The 9,827-nt window shown below is 49.4% G+C and overlaps 1 protein-coding gene across 5 annotated transcripts in view; it reads left to right on the top strand.

Moving 5' to 3' along the window:
• The first annotated feature begins 437 nt into the window (after positions 1-437).
• Positions 438-9,827, top strand: part of ARHGEF9 (Cdc42 guanine nucleotide exchange factor 9) — a 179,611-nt gene continuing 170,221 nt past the window's right edge. For 2 of the 5 annotated variants that reach the window (XM_071442759.1, XM_071442760.1), the window contains exon 1: positions 445-531. The gene's annotated coding sequence lies outside the window, so the exon portion shown is untranslated. Of the gene's footprint in view, positions 532-9,827 lie in introns of all 5 variants that reach the window. The other 3 variants (XM_071442770.1, XM_071442758.1, XM_071442757.1) reach the window with 3 other exon arrangements.

Genomic DNA, 9,827 nt, shown 5'->3' with positions numbered 1-9,827 from the left:
TGAGTGTGCAGCTGGGATTGCTGCAGGTGCTGCTGCTGGAGCAGGTGGGACCCAAGGAGCTGCTGCCCTGGGCACACTGGGGCAGGCTGGTGAGGGTCTCCTGCTCCTGGAGCTCCTGGCAGAGCATCCTGGCTCCACACCCAGTTGGGCTGACCCCACGTTGGGATGTGGCTCCCAGCTCTGCCTTTTTGTAGTATCCAAGCTGCACTATTTCTCTTGCATCCCAAGAGCACTGAATAAAGCACCTAAATATACTCTGTGCTCTCTTTTCTAAAGGAGAGGTTGAATGAGTCTCTTGCAAACAATTTTGTTTCTTTCATTTAAAAGAACAGCCTCCGCCCCCAGCCTGAGCTAAAGCACAGCATTTATCTTTTGTCATTCCTTTTTTATTTTTTTGTTCCTGTGGATTTTCTCCTGGCAGCTGAGAACGAGCAGGCTTCAAAGACCCTGAAGGTGCGCGGGAACTGCAGGAACGGCGGCCGTCGATGGAACCTCTTCAAGCCTGGAGCTGAGAAGCTGCAGATCAGTCGGGTAAGGAGCTGTGTGCAACGTGCCCCTGCCTGCTTCAGGGCTGGGGTTTGCCTGCATTGGGCTTTGTGTTTAGAACAATATGCCTGACTAACAGCTTCCTCAATGCCTGGGTCCTTCAGCCCCAGATGGGGATGGTGTTGGTTTGGTGTTATTGTGTGGCAGTAAAAGCTCAGGTGTGCTGTCTTTTCCCCAAATCAGTGTCCCCTCAATGTGTAGCAGAGGCTGTTGGGCTGGCACTGGGCCTCCCGTGCCTGTGGCTGAGTGCTCCTTGCAGGTGGAGGGAACGGTGACGTTTCCCATTGCCTTCAGATGTGCTCCCTGGTTTTGATGGGTTTATTTTTTCTCCTTCCTTTTTTAGCCCTGTGTCCTTTGGGTTTGGTGCTGCTCCCAGCACCATATCGGTGACAAATTCATGTCACTGCTTCTTTCCCAAAGTGTTTTGCAAATATAGGCACAATCCACTTGGTTCTTTTTTTGTGAATGATGCTTCAGTGGGGGAAGTAAAAGCTGTTGTGGGCCCGGGGACATGTTCATGTTTTTCTCTGGGAAAAATTCAGAAAAGATGGCAAAAATGATATAATTTGTCTGATATGTTTCCTTGCTTGGGCAGGGGATTGTTTGTTTGTTTGTTTGTTTTTTGTTTTTGTTTTTTTTTTTTTTGCTGTGCTCTGTTTGAAGTCTGGAGGCTTTGGTTATGATCTTGTTTTGGGTTTGTAGTGCTCACGAGTCTGGTTTCACTGGTACCCAACAGATCCAGATTGTCCCAAACCCAGCAGATTTCCCAGCCTGCACTGTGATGCAGGCAGTTTTCTACTGACTATGGCAGAAGAGGTTTAGCCCTTGTTGTTCCTCTAGGGCACAGGAACAAAGGATGGTCTGGGAGCCAGGAATTTCCCTGCTGGAGTGGAGAGGGGAACTGACCTTCTCTTGTGTCTCTGTGGCTCTTTCCCGCCCCACTGCTGTCCTTCCTTACCAGATCTTTCTTGTGTTCCTTTCCCCTTTGATATTTGATGAATTGCCTTCCTAAAATGTGATTTCCAGGAGGTCCCTGGCCTCTGTGTGTTCTTTTCCATCACAGGAAGTTGGCAGTGAGTGATGCTGACTTCTCTACCCTCCTTGTGTTGGGTGTTGCTTTCCAGGGTACATGTGCAGGGATGGACTGCTGGATTTTTGGTCACTTGTGACTTTCTGGAATTCCATCTTGCATCACTTCTGTTTTCTTTGCTGAGTTTTTGTGGGCTGAGGTACAAAGGCAGAGGAGAGATAGACAAGGAGTTCAGCTCTTCTTTTTCTCTTCCTTCCCTTTGGGTCCTACCTCACTGCCGAGACATGAACTGCTCCTTTCAACTCAGGAAAGCTGTTCTGCTTTCAGGCAAGCTGAACATCTAAAGCTTTGAACAAAGTTTTCCTGGAAGATGAGATGATCCCTATCCAATAAAGCTGTTTGTCCTTGGGGCCAGGATAAAGGCAGGTGGTTGCAGAGCAGTGAAATATCCTGTTGTGCAGTGTGCAAGCCCTGCCTTGGAGGCTCTCAGGTGTGTTATCCATGAGCTGTGTCCCTGTTCAGGGTCTGCTACTGACCAGTGCATGGATGGACTTGGTCCTTAATTAATCACTTTATTACACCTTAGTTAATCACTTCATTAATCCTTTAAGAAGAGCCTTGCAGCTTTCATAGCTGTCCTGGAGGCCCTTCTGGAAGCCAAGGGGCTGTTTTGACACAAAATTGCTCCTGAATTATCTGTGCCTTGAGCATCCTAAGGCACAGATAAGGCCTGTTTCAGATTGCAAACAGAGCCCAGATTGCATCAGAGAAGCTGTGGAAAACTGAAACCTCAGCAAACAAACACCCTGCTGAAGTTTGGGAAAGGTTGGTTCAGAAACTGCTTCTCCTGTGGTGATAGTGGGAGGGATGTGGAGCTGGACAGGGAAGTGAGCTGCTCACGACCCCAGAGATCTGTGGGTGCTGTTTGGCTCAGACATGGCCATGCCTGTGCCTCCCTGAGGCAGAGAACTGGGTTTGGGGAGGTCTGTCCAGCTTGTTTTTAAATCATGGCAAGCAGGAAGCTCTGAAACCTTTGGTTTATAAATCAGAGGTGCTGTGCAAGGAGCAGGATACAGAAATGTGACAACAGCAGTGCTGGAAAACTCAGCTGTCACCTCTGCCCCAAGCTCAGTGAAGATCTACAGGGCTGCACATCACCTCTTGGCCAGAAAGAAGCTCTGCTCTGGCAAGATGTATAAATTTGGGGTGAGATTTGTGCGCCTGGGTGTCTCTGGTGAGGTGCTTTCATTGACAGCTGACACCAGTGAAGGGGCAGAGCAGTGCAGAAAACAGAGATTTATCCTTCCAAGAAAGTGTTTCTGAAATCTGGGCACAAGCTGGAGAAGTTTTTTATGGAGTAGATAAGGTTATTGTTCCACTTTGGAGGTGGGAATAAGAAACTGAAGCACTGGAGGGTGGTACATGTGGAGCCATACAGTATTTTTTTTATTTCTCTCCTAATTTAAGAAGCAAGCAAAAATAAATAAGGTCAGATTTCCAAAAGTTTTCAGTCTTTATTTTTTTCCCAGAGTACACTCTTCAACCTGGAGAAAACTCTTGTGTTGAAGCAGTTCATGAGCAGAGCATTTTGGTTTAGCACTTAGGTCCCTTGGAGCCTTTGCTTGGCACAATCAGGACCAGCTTGCAGGAGACTGAAGGTGCCCTGAAGTGCAGGCTTTGCTGCAGCAGAGATCACAGAGTGCCCTGAAAGCTGCCCTGACAGGACCCTGAGCATCTCTCCTGCCTCTGATTTACCCTCAGGCAGGTCCTGGCAGCTGGGATGTGGCTGATCCTTGGAGCAAGGGCAGCAGTGAGCTCCTTTCTGCAGCCCCAGAGCAGTGCTGGGAGATGTGTGATGCTCTGGATGGCAGAGGGTGACAGTCCCACCCTGACCCAAGGCACTGCCCTCTGCTGCCCCTTGTGAGGGAACTCTTTGCTTCTTGTTAGCTGCCCAGTCAAAATCATCTCAGCCTTTTCCAGACAGATGCTCTGGGGATGGGTTGGACTCAATGATCCTAAAGGATTTTCCAGCCTGGAGGTTCTGGAATTCCTCCTGGAGCCCATCCCCAGAGCATCTGTCTGGAAAAGGCTGAGATGATTTTGACTGGGCAGCTAACAAGAAGCAAAGAGTTCCCTCACAAGGGGCAGCAGAGGGCAGTGCTTTGGGTCAGGGTGGGACTGTCACCCTCTGCCATCCAGAGCATCACACATCTCCCAGCACTGCTCTGGGGCTGCAGAAAGGAGCTCACTGCTGCCCTTGCTCCAAGGATCAGCCACATCCCAGCTGCCAGGACCTGCCTGAGGGTACATCAGAGGCAACCACCTCAACTAAACCACGGCACTGAGTGCCACATCCAATCTTTTTTTAAAGGAAGGGAGATTCAGCCCTTCCTGAAACAGGAAGCTTCCTCTCCATGAGTGTTAATTCTCTCTCTTACCTGAGAGTTTTAATTTCCAGCCTTTAAAGATGACTGCAGCCATTCCTGTCCTCTGCTCCTGCCCTCCCTTCCTGCCCTGTGTACTTGTGTACAAGGGATTAAAGCCCAAATTTATATGCTGGAGGAAGCCACTGTTAATGAGCTAGACTGGAAACTTTGCATGAGAGGAGCTTCTTTGACATCCCCTACACTAATAATAGGCAGGCCTGCTGTGCAGAGGTGTTGAATATTCACAAAACCCACCCCCCAGCCTGGCCTTTCTCCTCTGGAAGTCAGGAGCTCTTTCCAGAGCCTGGTGGGGGGTTGCCAGAGCAATGATGGTGGATGTGCCAGTCTGCAGCTCCCCAGAGCTAAATCCCCACTGCCTGTGTTTATGAGGAATAGGAAATTCAGGCAACGTGCAGCCTGCAGGAGAACAGAGTGAAGGGGAAGTTGATTTGGGTGAGAATGCTGCTTGATATTCAGGGCCAGCTCTCCTGCCTGCTATTTTTATCCTCTCACATAATGCTGAGTGGGCACTTTGGGCAGAGGGGGGATTTTTTTCCCTTTGCCAAGTGTCCTGCCCTGTGTTCCTGTGTACTTGGGCAGGAAGGGGGCTGTGCTGGGGCTCCTGGGCTGCAGCATCCTGGGATGTGAGTGGGATGTGATCACAGCCAGATTTTGGAGCCCCTGTGTCCCTGGGAACAGGCTGGGAGAAAAGCACAGTCCTGAGGCTTTCCTGGTGCTAATTAGTTTAAATATCAGTGTGGTGCTACAAGAGGTTTATGTGCCCGTATGGAGGGCTGCCAGGAAAACAAATCCTCATTGAATCTCTCTTCCCTCATCTTAAACATTGAGTATTTCTGCTGGCAGGGTATGTCTGAGCCATGTATTTTGGGGAGGGCTGCTTTGTATCTTGATAAACCTATTCAGTTGCTCTACTTAGCAGTGCTCTGAAGTCTTTATGGAGTTGTTTTTTTTTGTTTTTTTTTTTAAATATATTTAGCCATTTATAAGTGATTTTGCAAGTTCTGAAAAACTCAAATAAATCAAAATTGGCTTGCTCATTTGAGGGGAAAACAGGGATTGAGCTGCAGGATATTGCAGTGCTGTGATCCAGCCCCATCTGTCTGCATGAGGAGTGCCCAGGCAGGGTCCCTGCACCCCTGGCTGCAGCACTGCAGCCTTTTCAGCACCTGAGCTGTGTCTGATGTGCTGGCTCTGGCAGCTGGCAGAGCTGAGTGTGAGCTGCAGGTCAGCCCTGAGCCCATTCGCATCCCTCTCGCCTGAACGGGCCTGCCCTGGGCTCCCTCCCCAGGGATGCCATGGGGAGCAGAGCAGAGCACACAGCAGCAAGCCTGGAACTAGAAATGAGAGCTCTTTCCAACCTTACCACGCTCTGGAAGCCTCCTCTCCATGTGTGTTAATTCTCTCTGTCTTTAATTTCCAGCCTTTAAAGATGACTGCAGCCATTCCTGTCCTCTGCTCCTTCCTCCCTTCCTACCCTGTGTACTTGTGTGTCACAGCCATATTTTCTGAAAAATCCTTTTGCTGGGATCTTTTCTCTTGAGAAGCTGGGAAGCTTCAGCTTCTCCATGTTTTGCTGCTTTGGAATGTGATTTGGAGAATTGTTTACCCAGAATTGTGGAATTGTCTTTACTTGATGACCAATGACAGCCACCTGTGTCGAGGCTATGAGATTTTATTCTCATTCCATTCCTTTCTTTTTTAGCCTTCTGATGAAATCCTTTTCTCTCTATTCTTTTAGTATAGTTTTTGTATATAATTTTCTTTTAATATAATATATCATAAAATAATCAATCAGCCTTCTGAAACATGGAGTCAAGATTCTCATCCCTTCCCTCATCCTGGGACCCCTGTGAACACCACCACACTTGTGTACAAGGGACTAAAGCCCAAATTTATATGCTGGAGGAAGCCACTGTTAATGAGCTAGACTGGAAACTTTGCATGAGAGGAGCTTTTGACATACTAATATTTAATATAGTATAATATTGGTATTATCCCTATCCTAATAATAGGCAGGCCTGCTGGGTATTTAGAAAACCATTCAGAAGTGCTGTGGTTTTGTGCAGAGCAGGGCTGGGGGCCATAACCCCTGGTGCCCTGGGTGTTGCCATACCCCAGGTGTTGCCCAGCACTCCTGGCACAAACAGGGCTTCAGGAACTCTGAATCTTGCAGGAAGGAGGGGTTTGAAATGGCAAACTCACCTTTGAGTTCTGGGGTTTATGTGCTGGGCAGCACAAGAGAGATTTGAAGTTCCAGACTCCTGAGCCCTTCAGCAGTTATGTACAGGTCTATATTAAGAAGAATCCCAGCTTCCAGTTGGTGATGGTTTTTATAGTGCCATTGAACCTCGGGGTGTCTCTGTGCAGCTGCAGGTGGTAGCTACTGCATCCTACATGGCATTAACTGTGTGCAGTGGTGACTGTACATAATCACTTCTATACTTCAAATGGAGCTCTCAGCCTAACTTTAAATAGCACTTTGGAATGGCTCCTTTTTCCTATTGCTCAGTAGTTCCACCTTGATTGCTCTGCTCCAACTCATTACTCAGCTCTGTCACCGTGTTTCACTCTGGGATATGGTTTATACAAAAGAAGCTTTAATGTAAACTCAATTTGTGTTGCATTGCTAAAACCTTAATGACATTTTGCTTGGCAGCAGTATAGACTCTGTGGTTTGCCCTTCCCCTGTGCACCGTGTTCCCAATAAACTAAAGGCTGTGGTAGGTGTAGCATGCAAAATCCCTGAGTAAATATTGGAACAAATGCTTTTGTAGTGCTTCCTAAGCCCTGGCTGTGCTCCTGATTCCAGGCCACCCTGGTGTCACCAGTGTGTAGCTGAAAAGGAGCTAAATTTGGGAAGGACGGGCAAAAGCACAGATCAGAGCTCCAAAATGTCCTCTGAGCTTCTGCATCAGGTTTGAGATGCATCCCAGAAGTGCTGCTGAAGCCACAGGGTGGGTGGATACACCCAGAAAGTCACCAGGGGATGGTGGCAGTGGTTGTGTGTGGCTCTCTGGACTCTGAGGTGAGCTCTGGGTGCTTCACAGCCTGGCATGGCCCAGGATAATTCCCTTGGGATCCTGGAGAGGCAGGAGCACCATCCTGCTCCTGGGAGGAGCTCTGTGATCCCACAGTGTCCAGAGCACTGGTTTGGCTCTGTTGGTGACTTGGAAGGAACATCTGGGACTGTCCCCTTTGCTGTTCACCCCAGCTGCTCAATGGGATGATCCTCATGCAGTTTGGAGGGGATGTGTTCATAAACCCCAAATCCAGAGCACCTGCACACACTGCTGAGGTGCTGGCACCTGAAAATTTGGGCTCACAGGGAAACTGCAGCTGCTCTGACTTTTGCTCTGCCCTTGGCATTCAAGAAGCTGAAGTGGATTTGGTAACAAGCTGTCCCTAGTACCAAGGGTAGGAATAAAGGGTCTAATTTTGTCCCTGGTTTTGTCCTGTAGATTTATGGAGGGTTTCACACGTGAATTGAACTGGGATATTGACCCAACACTGTGCTTGTACTTGGAGCAGTATGAAATGAGCAGGATGAGAGGCTGCAGAGGGGACTTGGGTATTGTATCAGTGCAGTCACATGGCCTGCAGTGAGCTCCTCAGTGGGGCAGGGAAAGCTTCATCTCCTCATGGACTGCACAGAATACACAGAATAATTCCCCTAATAAATCTCTTTCAGTCTCTAATATCTAGGGTTGTCCAAAAACCTTGAGAGATCAGTCTTTTCTGGACAGGAACAGACATTTCATGGCAGCTCTGCTGTGCTAGGTTCAGAGATTACACTGGAAGTACCAGCTGGCTGCACTGCTGCTGTTCCCAGTGGGAAATCCCATTTCCCAGCCAGAACCAAGCCAGGCTGTGCAGCAGCACGTGCAGGGAGCATCCTCTGGGGAGGGGAAGGCTGCAGGGATTGCTCCTCTGGGAAGCAGCAGAGACACAGCACAGAGGTTGTGGCCAGTGGGGATCACTTTTGGGGGGCCTTTGGCCACTGGCCTTGGAGCACTCTTGCCCTCTGGAGCAGTGGGTTTAACCTCTGGGTGTGGAGAGCTGCTTGGGCACAGGCTGCTTCCCAGGTGAGGCTGTTTTTCCTGCAAATCTCTGAGCTCAGCCAGTGCTGCCTTTGTCCCAGCTTGCTGGCACTTCTTGTGCTGGTGTCCCCTGCAGGGCTGTCCCCAGGGATGCCCCTCTCATCTGGGGCAGACAGGGAAGCAGAACAACTGCTGCAAGCTGCAGCTGGAGTGGGATGCCCAGGAAGCACCTCCTGGAGGGATGAGTCCCTGTGGGATGAGTCCCTTTCCACCCCTCCTTGTGCAAGGACTTCACTAAAAGCAGGAGTAACTCCAGTGCTGTGTATGGTGGCTGCTCCTTAGTGCTGCCTCTTGACACATTTCCAAGTTTTGAGGTGGGTTTAACCTTGCCTGGAGAATCAAAGCTGTCCCACTGCAGTCAGGAAGGGATGTGGCTGTGTTTCAGAGGGGACTTGTTGTGCTGTGGGGATACTGGCTGTGTCTGAGCTGCTCAGGTGTGGCAGTGCATGTGTCAAATCAGTGTCACCGTGGTGCTGGGAGGGGACTGAGCTGAGCAGTGAGCAGCACAGTGCAAGCAGGGCCGGGCCTGCCTTGCTGCAGGTGTCTGACAGGCACCTGAACAGACTGCAGTCAGGAGAAATCCTCCAGCAAGCAGCAAAACAAAGAGACAAAGGTAAATGGAAGTGTTTGGAGCCTTCTGGTGGCTGTGATGGGATGCCCTGGCCATGCTGGGTGCTCTGGATTAGCAATGCCTTGTGAAGGCTGACTTAGAACAGAGACTAGAAAGAGTTAAAGAATAAAGTGGGGATTTGTTAGAAAGCTTCAATAGATTCACCTCAGGTGAACCCAAAATGGTCACAAAATGGACGACCAGTCAGGGGGTCTCTGACTTTTATGAGTTTTGGTCTATGAGCATATTGGAGGTAATTGTCTAATTACAGCTTTAGCTCAGGAAGTTTTATCTTTCTTGTTTTTCTCTCTTTGGTCTACTGCTGTTTGTGTTTTTGGGCTTGAGTTTTGGATTGGCTGTCTTTGGGTCTCTAGTTAGAGCAGGAATTGTTTTGTCTCCCTGCTCTGTGCACAGAGCTCACCATCCCCTCATGTGAAGCCCAGACCCACACACTAAAGCAGCACAGAACCTGAAAAATAGAAAAAGCTCAAACCTGAGGCATCAGTGGCACAGGCAGTGCTGGCAGCAGCTGTGCTGGGATTGTCTTTGCTATGGAGGGGTGAGCTGTGTGTGCTCCAGCAGCTCTGGGGATTCCCCAGGACAGGCCTGGGCTTGGCACTGAGGGGCTTCCACCCCACAGTGACCCCATGGAAGGCTGAGACACCAAAGCAGAGCTCTCTGAACATTGGTTTGGCGTTTTGTTGCCATCAGAGCTGCTGCACTACGTGTTGTCAGGTGTTTGCCTGGTGCTTGCTCTGTGATTCCCTGCTGGAATACAGCACAGCACAGCACTGTCCTTCCAGAGCAGGCTAAGAAAGATGTTTCTGGACTCTCCTCCCATCCCTGGCAGCTCAGGGATTTGTGCAGGTGAGAAATTCCTGCCTAGAAATGAGGAGGGAGAGCTGTTCCCCAGCACAGCCTCTGTCTCTGCCCTTCACTGTGGCCAGGGGTTGAGCTGCTCCTGTGACTGCCCCTCATGAACCGTGACCTTGGGTGTCACTGACACATTTTCTGAAAAATCCCTTCACCAGGATTTTTTCTCCTGAGAAGCTTGGAAGCTTCAGCTTCTCCATGTTTTGCTACCCTAGAATGTGATT

Source organism: Agelaius tricolor, unplaced genomic scaffold, assembly GCF_023055355.1.
Source record: "Agelaius tricolor isolate 1412-34295 unplaced genomic scaffold, bAgeTri1.0.p SCAF_17, whole genome shotgun sequence".
Classification (NCBI taxonomy): Eukaryota; Metazoa; Chordata; class Aves; order Passeriformes; family Icteridae; genus Agelaius; species Agelaius tricolor.
This window is presented reverse-complemented; position numbering and strand designations above follow the sequence as displayed.